We start from the raw sequence: 11,026 nt of genomic DNA, 5'->3' as shown, positions 1-11,026 counted from the left end.
TCGAGAGACAAATTTGAGGTGACAGACAGTGATGGTCGTTAAGACACTAACAGCTTACAGACTGTAGGCAATTATGTTATGAAAACTTAGGACACTAAAGAGGCCTTTCTACTAACTGAAAAACACAAAAAGAAAGATGCCCAGGGTCCCTGCTCATCTGCGTGAACATGCCTTAGGCATGCTGCAAGGAGGCATGAGGACCGCAGATGTGGCCAGGGCAATAAATTGCAATGTCCGTACTGTGAAACGCCTAAGACAGAGCTTCAGGGAGACAGGACGGACAGCTGATCATTCTCACAGTGGCAGACCACATGTAACAACACCTGCACAGGATCGGTACATTCGAACATCACACCTGCGGGACAGGTAAAGGTGAGCAATAACAACTGCCCGAGTTACACCAGGAATGCACAATCCCTCCATCAGTGCTCAGACTGTCCACAATAGGCTGAGAGAGGCTGGACTGAGGGCTTGTAGGCCTGTTGTAAGGCAGATCCTCACCAGACATCACCGGCAACAACGTCACCTATGGGCACAAACCCACCATCGCTGGACCAGACAGGACAGGCAAAAAGTGCTCTTCACTGATGAGTCACGGTTTTGTCTCACCAGGGGTGATGTTTGGATTTGTGTTTATCAAAGAAGGAATTAACATTAACACAGAGGCCTGTACTCTGGAGCAGGATTGATTTGAAGGTGGAAGGTCCGTCATGGTCTGGTGCTGTGCGTTACAGGGAAGCCATCCTCCTCCATCATGTGGTACCCTTCCTGCAGGCTCATCCTGACATGACCCTCCAGCATGACAATGCCACCTGCCATACTGCTCGTTCTGTGCGTGATTTCCTGCAAGACAGGAATGTCAGTGTTCTGACATGGCCAGCGAAGAGCCCGGATCTCAATCCCATCGAGCACGTCTGGGACCTGTTGGATCGGAGGGTGAGGGCTAGGGCCATTCCCCCCAGAAATGTCCAGGAACTTGCAGGTGCCTTGGTGGAAGAGTAAGAACTGGCATATCTGGTGCAGTCCATGAGGAGGAGATGCACTGCAGTACTTAATGCAGCTGGTGGCCACACCAGATACTGACTGTTACTTTTGATTTTGACCCCCGCTTTGTTCAGGGACACATTATTCCATTTCTGTTAGTCACGTGTCTGTGGAACTCGATCAGTTTATGTCTCAGTTGTTGAATCTTGTTATGTTCCTACAAATATTTACACATGTTAAGTTGGGGAAAATAAACACAGTTGAAAGTGAGAGGACGTTTCTTCTTTTGCTCTGTTTAGTAATACCAAAAGCTTACCTTGACTTGAGAGAGTTCCAGTGTTGTGTTGGAAAGTCATAGCCAGCTAGCTAACTTAGCATCCCTCTGTTTGAGCAGGGTGTTTCAGTAGGCTAAAGTAGGATATGAGGCCAGAACACACACACACTCACAATTCTCTCCTTCTCTCTGTCTGTGTGCCCAACACCCTTCTTTCCTTCCTTTCTTTCCTTTTATCGCTCTCTTGCTATCTCCTAGTAGCATTCCCACCAACAACACCCTTTATAATGGGTTCACATTTTATTGGTGTACTGTCTTCTGCCTCCCCTCCTCATTTTTGTATCATTCACTCTTTCTTTTCCCTTTGCTCAATCTTCTTTCACATATTCTCTTCTCTCCTCCTCTTCTCTCTCTCCTCTCTGTTCTTCTTCTCTCCTTTCCCATTCAAATTATTTCTGAAATATCCAGTGTAGTTCCTCTGTGGCCGCCTTCAACCTGTCTCAACCACCTCCCTCCTCTACCCCAACCTTGACTGCCCCTGACCTCAAACAACTAGCACTCTCCTTGGCCCCTACAGGGCCTAAGGCTCTAGGTTTCATCTCTAGAGTTCCAACTTCTGAAAATGAGTAGTTTGAGATAGAGGGAGAAAAGAAAGAGAAAGACACACACATGCACACTTATGTATGGAGGACCTACTTGGAAAGGCCTCGATCTAATTTTCAAAGTAAATGTATTTTCTATCGCCAATCAAAAACCTGAATTATTTTACTTTCAAGGACAAAGTGACGCTTCAACTAAGAACCAGTCATAAAGAAGAATAGAGTCTGTGACTTTGTCTCCTTCCCAAGCCACACATACTGTATATACCACGCGCACACACGCAACAACAAACAACCATAGAGTCAGGCCGGTATTCAATCCGATCATACTTTGTTGGCTATGCACCTTTAAAAGGCAATGCTCCCAAATTCACGGAGAACACTTTCACGGTGCTGCATATGTTGTCTCAATCAGAAATGTCCCTTTAAAGAAGTCCTCCAGCAAATTTTCTTACTTTTACTGTTGAAAAGTGGAATCCCAAGTATAAATACAGGTAAGTACACAGCAGAGGAGCCTGGTGGGAGGAGCTATAGGAGGACAGGCTCATTGTAATGACTGGAATAGAATCAATGGAAAGGAATCCCACACACTTTTTCCATCTGTTAGGTGTGATTGGTACCATTCCTTTAATTCTATTCCAGCCATTACAATGAGCCGGTCCTCCTACAGCTCGGCCCACCAGCCTCCTCTAGTACACACACTAAAAGCGTTAAAAAATACATTTTGAGAAAAAAGCTATTCCTCATTATGATTTTGAGCAAAATGCTCTTCCTCGCTGTGTGGTCACGTAGTTCGCATAAGCCAGGCTAGCTCTAAAGAGCCCTGGTGGGAAATTGAACAGAACATTTTTAACTGTGTCAAAAGAACAAAGCACAGTTACCACTGGCCTGGTCCTGGTCACCTGTTTCAATTAGGTATCTCATTATCAAAAATGAGATAGAGATGTTTCTACTATAAAATGCAATATGTGTTCCAGGGAGTGAACACAACCTCTCTCTCTTCCTCCCTCTCTCTAGCTCACCATCCATCCACCCCAAACACTTCTCACAAATTAATCAAATATGGTTGTCATGCCAACCAACACAGACAAAAGGGAGAGGTGAGAGGAAGAAGAAGAAAAAATATAGAAAAGGCCAGACACAATGTGTTGCGTTTTTCTGTTCATTGTCTAAAACGAGAGAAGGTCAAATGTTTTCTCCTGCTAAAAGCAGTTGCACGCAGATGGTTGGGATTTGTGTGCGGGTGTCAGAGCCGGCATTATGGGCGGGGCATAGGGAGTCTGGCCCACCCTACCCGTACCTCCATGCCCCTCTAAATAAAATATTTAAATATTGAGCGTCTCGGGACGCGCACAACAGAAAGATGAATCAATCTCAGATAAAGCACTTAGAGCAAGCGCAACAGCGCCCCTGTGTCTACTTACGAGTAGACCATGTATCTGATGCTGTCTGTACAAAAGGAGTATGGCACGTCATACTTTTTCTGGCCGAACAGCATCAGATGCATGGGCTAGATATAGTCAGACAGAGAGGCGCTGTTTCGCTCGCTAGTTCCAGCAGAGAGGAGGCGAAACGAGATGAGTCACTCTCGCCTAAATGTGTCCTGAATAAGCCCAATGTGTTTCTATGGGCATGATATGCCTGCATTCCCACCTGTGGGACAATGACACACATTGTTAGGGCGGAGACATGAGCATCTCGTCATTATATACACTGTTCAGATGCTGTCTTCCCCTAAAGTAAATTTATGTTTTGCCAAAATTATATTTACTACTGTAAAATACTATACCAGAGAGCATGACTTAGCCACAGAGGATCATTAGCTTTTAAATATTTTTTTAAATAGCAGTGGATTGTTTCAAATCACAAGTGCATAGTCCTACGGTTCACGAGTGGCGCAGCAGTCTAAGGCACTGCTAGAGGCGGCACTACCAGCCGTGATTGGGAGTCCCATAGGGCGGCGCAAATTGGCCCAGGTTCGTCCTGGTTAGGGTTTGGCCGGGGTAGGCCATCATTGTAAATAAGAATTTTTTCTTAACTGACTTGCCTAATTAAATGAAGGTACAATAAAAATGCCTATTTGGGCAGCGTGCGTGGCAATAGGCCTAGATGGTTACTGAGTTGCAGCTGTCAGTGAAAAGCATCTATGTGTGAAGATAATGTGTCTTGAGTATATATTAAAATGTTGAGACAAGAAGAAGGGGAGGGGTGTGTGGCAAATCTCCAGAATGTGCTCCGCTGTCTCCTGCCAACCCTTGTACACTCATTGTTTCATTGTGTGAATTGTTTGCCCTTTGACAGTTTTTTTAATTTTTATAAATTCCCCATATCAAAAATAACCAGTAGGCCTACTAAATATACCGTTAATCCCCATCATTTGTTTACATTAATTTCTGTTAATTCTTGTCTTACAGTCCTTAACCATTGTCATTCTCGGAGTGGAAACGTTTTTTGCAGAGTTCACAACCTGCTACACGTGTGAGAAACAACTTTGGTTTATTTCATAACCATCATTTGGGAGTTTTGTCAATGTTTTAATTGTCTTTTGTTTGGAATGCTCCATGTGAGCAGTGATCATGTGTGTGGTTTTTCTGTCCTGATAACTTTGATGGAGCATGCCGCCCAAACACACCAACCTGCTGAATTGATACAATGTTGTACTGTTTTTATTTGTCGGCTTTAGGTCTATGTGTTTTACTTAGTTAGTTGCATACGCTGCATTGGCCTTACAAAAGTATTAATCCGCCTTGGCATTTTTCCTATTTTGTTGCGTTACAAACTGTAATTTAAATTCATTTTTATTCGGATTTCATGTAATGGACATACAAAAAATAGTCCAAATTGGTGTAGTGAAATGTAAAAAATAACTTGATTAAAAAAATTATTCAAACGTAAAAGTTGGTGTGCATATGTATTCACCCCCTTTGCTATGAAGCCCCTAAATAAGATCTGGTGCAACCAATTACTTTCAGAAGTCACATAATTAGTTAAATAAAGTCCACCTGTGTGCAATCTAAGTGTCACAAGATTTGTCACATGATCTCAGTACATATACACCTGTTCTGAAAGGCCCCAGAGTCTGCAACACAAAATAAGCAAACACATTTTGTGTTTGCCAAAGGGCATGTGGGAGACTCCCAAAATATATGGAGGAAAGTACTCTGGTCAGATGAGACAAAAATGTAGCTTTTTGGCCATCAAGGAAAACACTATGTTTGGCGCAAACCCAACACATCTCATCACCCTGAGATTACCGAGATTACCATCATGATGCTGCCACCACCATGCTGTGGGGATCAGCAGGGACTGGGAAACTGATCAGAATTTAAGGAATGATGGACGGCCCTAAATACGGGGAAATTCTTGAGGGAAACCTGTTTCAGTCTTCAAGAGATTTGAGACTGGGACGGAGGTTCACCTTCAGGACATTGACCCTAAGCATACTGCTAAAGCAACACTCAAGTGGTTTAAGGGGGCATACGTAAATGTCTTGGAATGGCCTAGTCAAAGCCCAGACCTCAATCCCAGTTGAGAATCTTTGGTATGACTTAAAGATTGCTGTACACCAGCGGAACCCATCCAACTTGAAGGAGCTGGAGCAGTTCGGCCTTGAAGAATGGGCAAAAATCCCAGTGGCTAGATGTGCCAAGCTTATAGAGACATATCCCAAGAGACTTGCAGCTGTAATTGCTGCAAATGGTGGCTCTACAAAGTATTGGCTTTGGGGGGTGAATAGTTAATCATAACAAACACGCAGATAGGTGGAAATTGTAGGATAAATTGTAAGCTTCCCCAAATTTGAAACTCACAGGTCTTTATTATAATACCCATTAACAAAATGTGTGCATGTGCAAGCGTGTTCACACAGGAGGCCCCGTGAAAAAAACGGGTCCTCCTATAGAAATCAAATTCCCCACCAACTGAGAGGTGCCATCCTTTGTGTGTGTGCGTGTGTGTGTGTGTCTGTGATTACCTGTGCATGTTTAATTAACCTGTGTGCATTGCAGATGTTGTGTTGCTGTTCAAATCATACTATGGCTATACAGTTGGAAGTTGGAAGTTTATATACACTTAGGTTGGAATCATTAAAACAAGTTTCTTTTTTTCTCTTTTTTTTGTTGTTGAATTTGACCCCTTTTTCTCCCCAATTTTGTGGTATCCAATTGTTTAGTAGCTACTATCTTGTCTCATCGCTACAACTCCCGTATGGGCTCGGGAGAGACGAAGGTTGAAAGTCATGCGTCCTCCGATACACAACCCAACCAAGCCGCACTGCTTATTAACACAGCGCCATCCAACCCGGAAGCCAGCCGCACCAATGTGTCGGAGGAAACACTGTGCACCTGGCAACCTTGGTTAGCACACACTGCGCCCGGCCCGCCACAGGAGTCGCTGGTGCGCGATGAGACAAGGATTTCCCTACCGGCCAAACCCTCTCTAACCCGGACGACGCTAGGCCAATTGTGCGTCCCCCCCACGGACCTCCCGGGCGCGGCCAGAATCGACAGAGCCTGGGCGCGAACCCAGAGTCTCTGGTGGCACAGCTGGCGCTGCAGCACAGCACCCTTAACCACTACACCACCCGGGAGGCTAAAACTTGTTTTTCAACCACTCTGCAAATTTCTTGTTAACAAACCATAGTTTTGGCAAGTCGGTTAAGACATCAACTTTGTGCATGACACAAGTAATTTTTTAAATAATTTTTGCAGACAGATTTTTTCACTTATAATTCACTGTATCACATTTCCAGTGGGTCAGAAGTTTACATACACTAAGTTGGCTGTGCCTTTAAACAGCTTGGAGAATTCCAGAAAATGTCATGGCTTTAGAAGCTTCTGATAGGCTAATTGACATAATTTGAGTTAATTGGAGGTGTACCTGTGGATGTATTTCAAGACCTACTCTTTGCTTGACATCATGGAAAAATCGGAAAAAAATCAGCCAAGAATTGTAGACCTCCACAAGTCTGGTTCATCCTTGGGAGCAATTTCCAAACGCCTGAAGGTACCACGTCCATCTGTACAAACAATAGTATGCAAGTATAAACACCATGGGACCACGCAGCCATCATACCGCTCAGGAAGGAGATGATGTTCTGTCTCCTAGAGATGAACGTACTTTGGTGCGAAAAGTGCAAATCAATTCCAGAACAACAGCAAAGGACCTTGTGAAGTTGCTGGAGGAAACGTACAAAATCGACAGTACAACGAGTCCTATATCGACATAACCTGAAAGGCCGCTCAGTAAGGAAGAAGCCACTGCTCCAAAACTGCAATAAAAAAGCCAGACTACGGTTTGCAATTGAACATGGGGAAAAATATCGTACTTTTTGGAGAAATGTCCTCTGGTCTGATTAAACAAAAATTAAACTGTTTGACCATAATGACCATTGTTATGTTCAGAGGAAAAGGGGGAGGCTTGCAAGCCGAAGAACACCATCCCAACCGTGAAGCACGGGGGTGGCAGCATCATGTTGTGGGGGTGCTTTGCTGCGGGAGAGACTGGTGCACTTCACAAAAGAGATGGCATCATGAAAATGATGTGGATATATTGAAGCAACATCTCAAGACTTCAGTCAGGAAGTTAAATCTTGGTCGCAAATGGGTCTTCCAAATGGACAATGACCCCAAGCATACTTCCAAAGTTGTGGCAAAATGGTTTAAGGAGAACAAAGTCAAGGTTTTGGAGTGGCCATCACAAAGCCTTGACCTCAATCATATAGAAAATTTGTGGGCAAAACTGAAAAAGTGTGTGCGAGCAAAGAGGCCAAAAACCTGACTCAGTTACACCAGCTCTGTCAGGAGGAATGGGCCAAAATTCACCCAACTTATTGTGGGAAGCTTGTGGTAGGCCACCCAAATTGTTTGACCCAAGTTAAACAATGTAAAGACAATGCTACCAAATACTAATTGAGTGCATGTAAACTTCTGACCCACTGGGAAAGTGATGAAAGAAATGAAAGCTGAAATAAATAATTCTCTCTACTATTATTCTGACATTTTGCATAATTAAAATAAAGTGGTGATCCTAACTGATCTCATACAGGGAAATTTTACTAGGTTTAAATGTCAGGAATACTGTTAAATGTTGTGAAAAACTGAGTTTAAATGTATTTGGCTAAGGTGTATGTAAACTTCCAACTTCAACTGTAATAACCTTATTTCTCGAAGTCTTCATCTCTCTGGTGGATAACACGACTCTAAACCCAGAGGGTTTTATACACTGGCCTGAGGGGTATATTACAAAGTAGGATCAAGTTCTTAACCAGCTAACAATCTAAATATTCAAACATAACTACTTTTTCGTGATATCCAATTACTATCTTGTCTTGTCGCTGCAACTCCCCAATGGGCTCGGGAGAGGCGAAGGTCGAGTCATGTGTCCTCCAAAACATGACCCACCTAAACGCACTTCTTAACAGCTTAACCAGAAGCCAGAAGCCAGCTGCAACATTGTATTGGAGGAAACAACATTCAACTGACTACTGAGATCAGCCTGCAGGTGCCCAGCATGACACAAGGAGTTGCTAGAGCCCAATAAGCCAATTAAAGCCTCCCCCGGCCAAACCCTCTCCTAACCCAGATGATGCTGGGGCAATTGTGCGCCACCCTATGGGACTCCCGGTCACCTGGGTCTGCAGTGACGACTCAGTGCCTTATGCAGTGCCTTAGACTGCTATGCCACTCGAAAGGCTACAAATCAATAGTTATTTCTGGTTACTTTTTAAAGTCAGCTGTGTAACTCATTGAAATGGCTTTCCAGCCCTCTGGTTGCCAGGTATTTTTTAGCCAAATGTTTTGCTCTCCGTCTTGTCTGCCACACGGTGGTGCTATTGCTTCAAGTGACAAAAGCTTTGTCCTCAACATTCATAAAACAACCTTATTTACATTTACGATTCATACATTTCGGTAACTAAAGTGGTTGTAAAATCTCACCATGGACTGAGCAAAACAGCAATGGGGGTTGCGTCTGTGTGTGATTACCTGTGCGTGTTTGAGAAGCTGTGTACGTGAGCAAATGCATGTGTATGTGTGTACCAACTAAGCTGTAACTTTCACAATTGTCGTGCCCTGGTATTGCTACACATCTCTTCTGGGCACAGCTTCTGTATATTATCTGCATTTCCTCACCCCCTAACATCCTATCATCAGAAAGCAGAAGTGTTAGAAGTAGTGTTGCAGCCTCACGTGATGAGCCTTGCTTGAGACATGGAACATCCACTTTTGCTGTCAGACCGGAATCTAGCTTTGATTCACTCACTCGCATGCACACACACACACACACACACACACACACACACACACACACACATTATTATCATGACGGTTAATTGCCTGTGCTGATAGAGTTGGTGCTTACAAATGAACTATGATCACTGACTACTGAGCAGACATCTTGTTTTGGGGTCATTTCATAGTGAGATGAGAGCAGAAAGATGACTAAACCACCAGTTCTGGGCACACACTGCACATTCTCTGCATAGTTTCCCAGTTGAGTCGATCACCACAGCCATTAAAGTACATTTATCCTCCCTGCTCTCTCTCTCTTTCTGACAAACACACACGCACAAACAAAGACATACATACACACACCCTGCACATCAGCGACACCAACAGAGGCATCCAGATAGTCAAGCCACTATACTGCATTGTTATACAGCAGCACTTGTGTGTGTGTAAAAAATGTGTGTGTATGTACTTGTGTGCGTTTTTAAAAGGGGGAAAGATAAGTTCTGCAGGGTTAGAAGGTTATTTGTCTGGATTGGGTTGACTCAGCCCTGTTGAGGTTTCCATGGTGACAGTGACACATATTTGTACTTCTAAACTGTCTGTCATACTATGTCTTGTGTGTCACTTCCAGAGGTGTCCCCATACATTCAACTGTTGTCATAGATGTACGTCAACATATTCTGTTTTAACGGTCAACTGTCGGTCGTTAAATCCTAACTCTGGTGACCAACAGCCGCAGTGTCGAAAGCCTGATGTAAATCCTGACCTCTTGACCTCTATCAGGTCTGGCAAAGCGCACAGTGGGGTCAAAAGAAAAACCCTTACTGTTCTGACCTTTCAGAGGGTCTCTCTCTCTCGTTCAATTCAAATTTGCCTTATTGGCATGGGAAACATACAGTATGTATACATTGCCAAAGCAAATAAACAATAAACAAAAACAACATCAACAAAAAGCTATTAGAAATTAACAGTAAACAAGGTTTCAAAAAGATAAAAACATTTCAAGTGTTTTATACTGAAAAATAGAAACGCAACACGTAAAGTGTTGGTCCCATGTTTCATGAGCTGAAATAAAAGAACACAGAAATGTTCCATGCACGCAAAAGGCTTATTTCTCTCAAATTTAGTGCACAAATTGGTTTACATCCCAGTTAGTGAGCATTTCTCCTTGGTGGGGTTATGGTATGGGCAGGCAAAAGCTATGGACAATGAAACAATTTTATCGATGGAAATTTGAATGCAGATACCCTGACGAGATCCTGAAGCCCATTGTCGTGCCATTCATCCACCACCATCACCTTATGTTTCAGCATGATAATGTATGGCCCCATTTCGCAATGATCTGTACATAATTCCTGTAAGCTGAAGATGTCCCAGTTCTTCCATGGCCTGCATACTTCACCAGACATGTCACCCATTGACCATGTTTGGGATGCTCTTAATCAATGTGTACGACAGCGTGTTCCAGTTTCCGCCAATATCCAGGAACTTCGCAAAGTGGTGGTCACACTAGATACTGACTGTTTTTTTGATCAACAACCCTACCTTTTTCTTAAGGTATCTGTGACCAACAGATGCATATCTGTATTCCATAGATTAGAGCCTAATGAATTTATTTCAATTGACAGATGTCCTTATATGAACTGTAACTCATATAAAATCTTTGAAATTGTTGCATGTTGTGTTTATATTTTTGTTCAGTGTATTATCAGCTATGTACAGTGTTTTACCAATGTGCAAATAGTTATAGTACGAATAGTGGGGGAAGATACATTGCCTTAAGAAAGTATTCACACCCCTTGTTACAGTCGGAAAAATAATAATAATTAAAAACATCAAGCACTACGGATGAAACTGGATCTCATGAGGACCACCACAGGAAAGGAAGACCCAGAGTTACCTCTGCTGCAGAGGATAAGTTCATTATAGTTACCAGCCTC

The sequence above is a fragment of the Oncorhynchus masou genome, chromosome 24 (assembly GCF_036934945.1).
Source record: "Oncorhynchus masou masou isolate Uvic2021 chromosome 24, UVic_Omas_1.1, whole genome shotgun sequence".
Classification (NCBI taxonomy): domain Eukaryota; kingdom Metazoa; phylum Chordata; class Actinopteri; order Salmoniformes; family Salmonidae; genus Oncorhynchus; species Oncorhynchus masou.
This window is presented reverse-complemented; position numbering follows the sequence as displayed.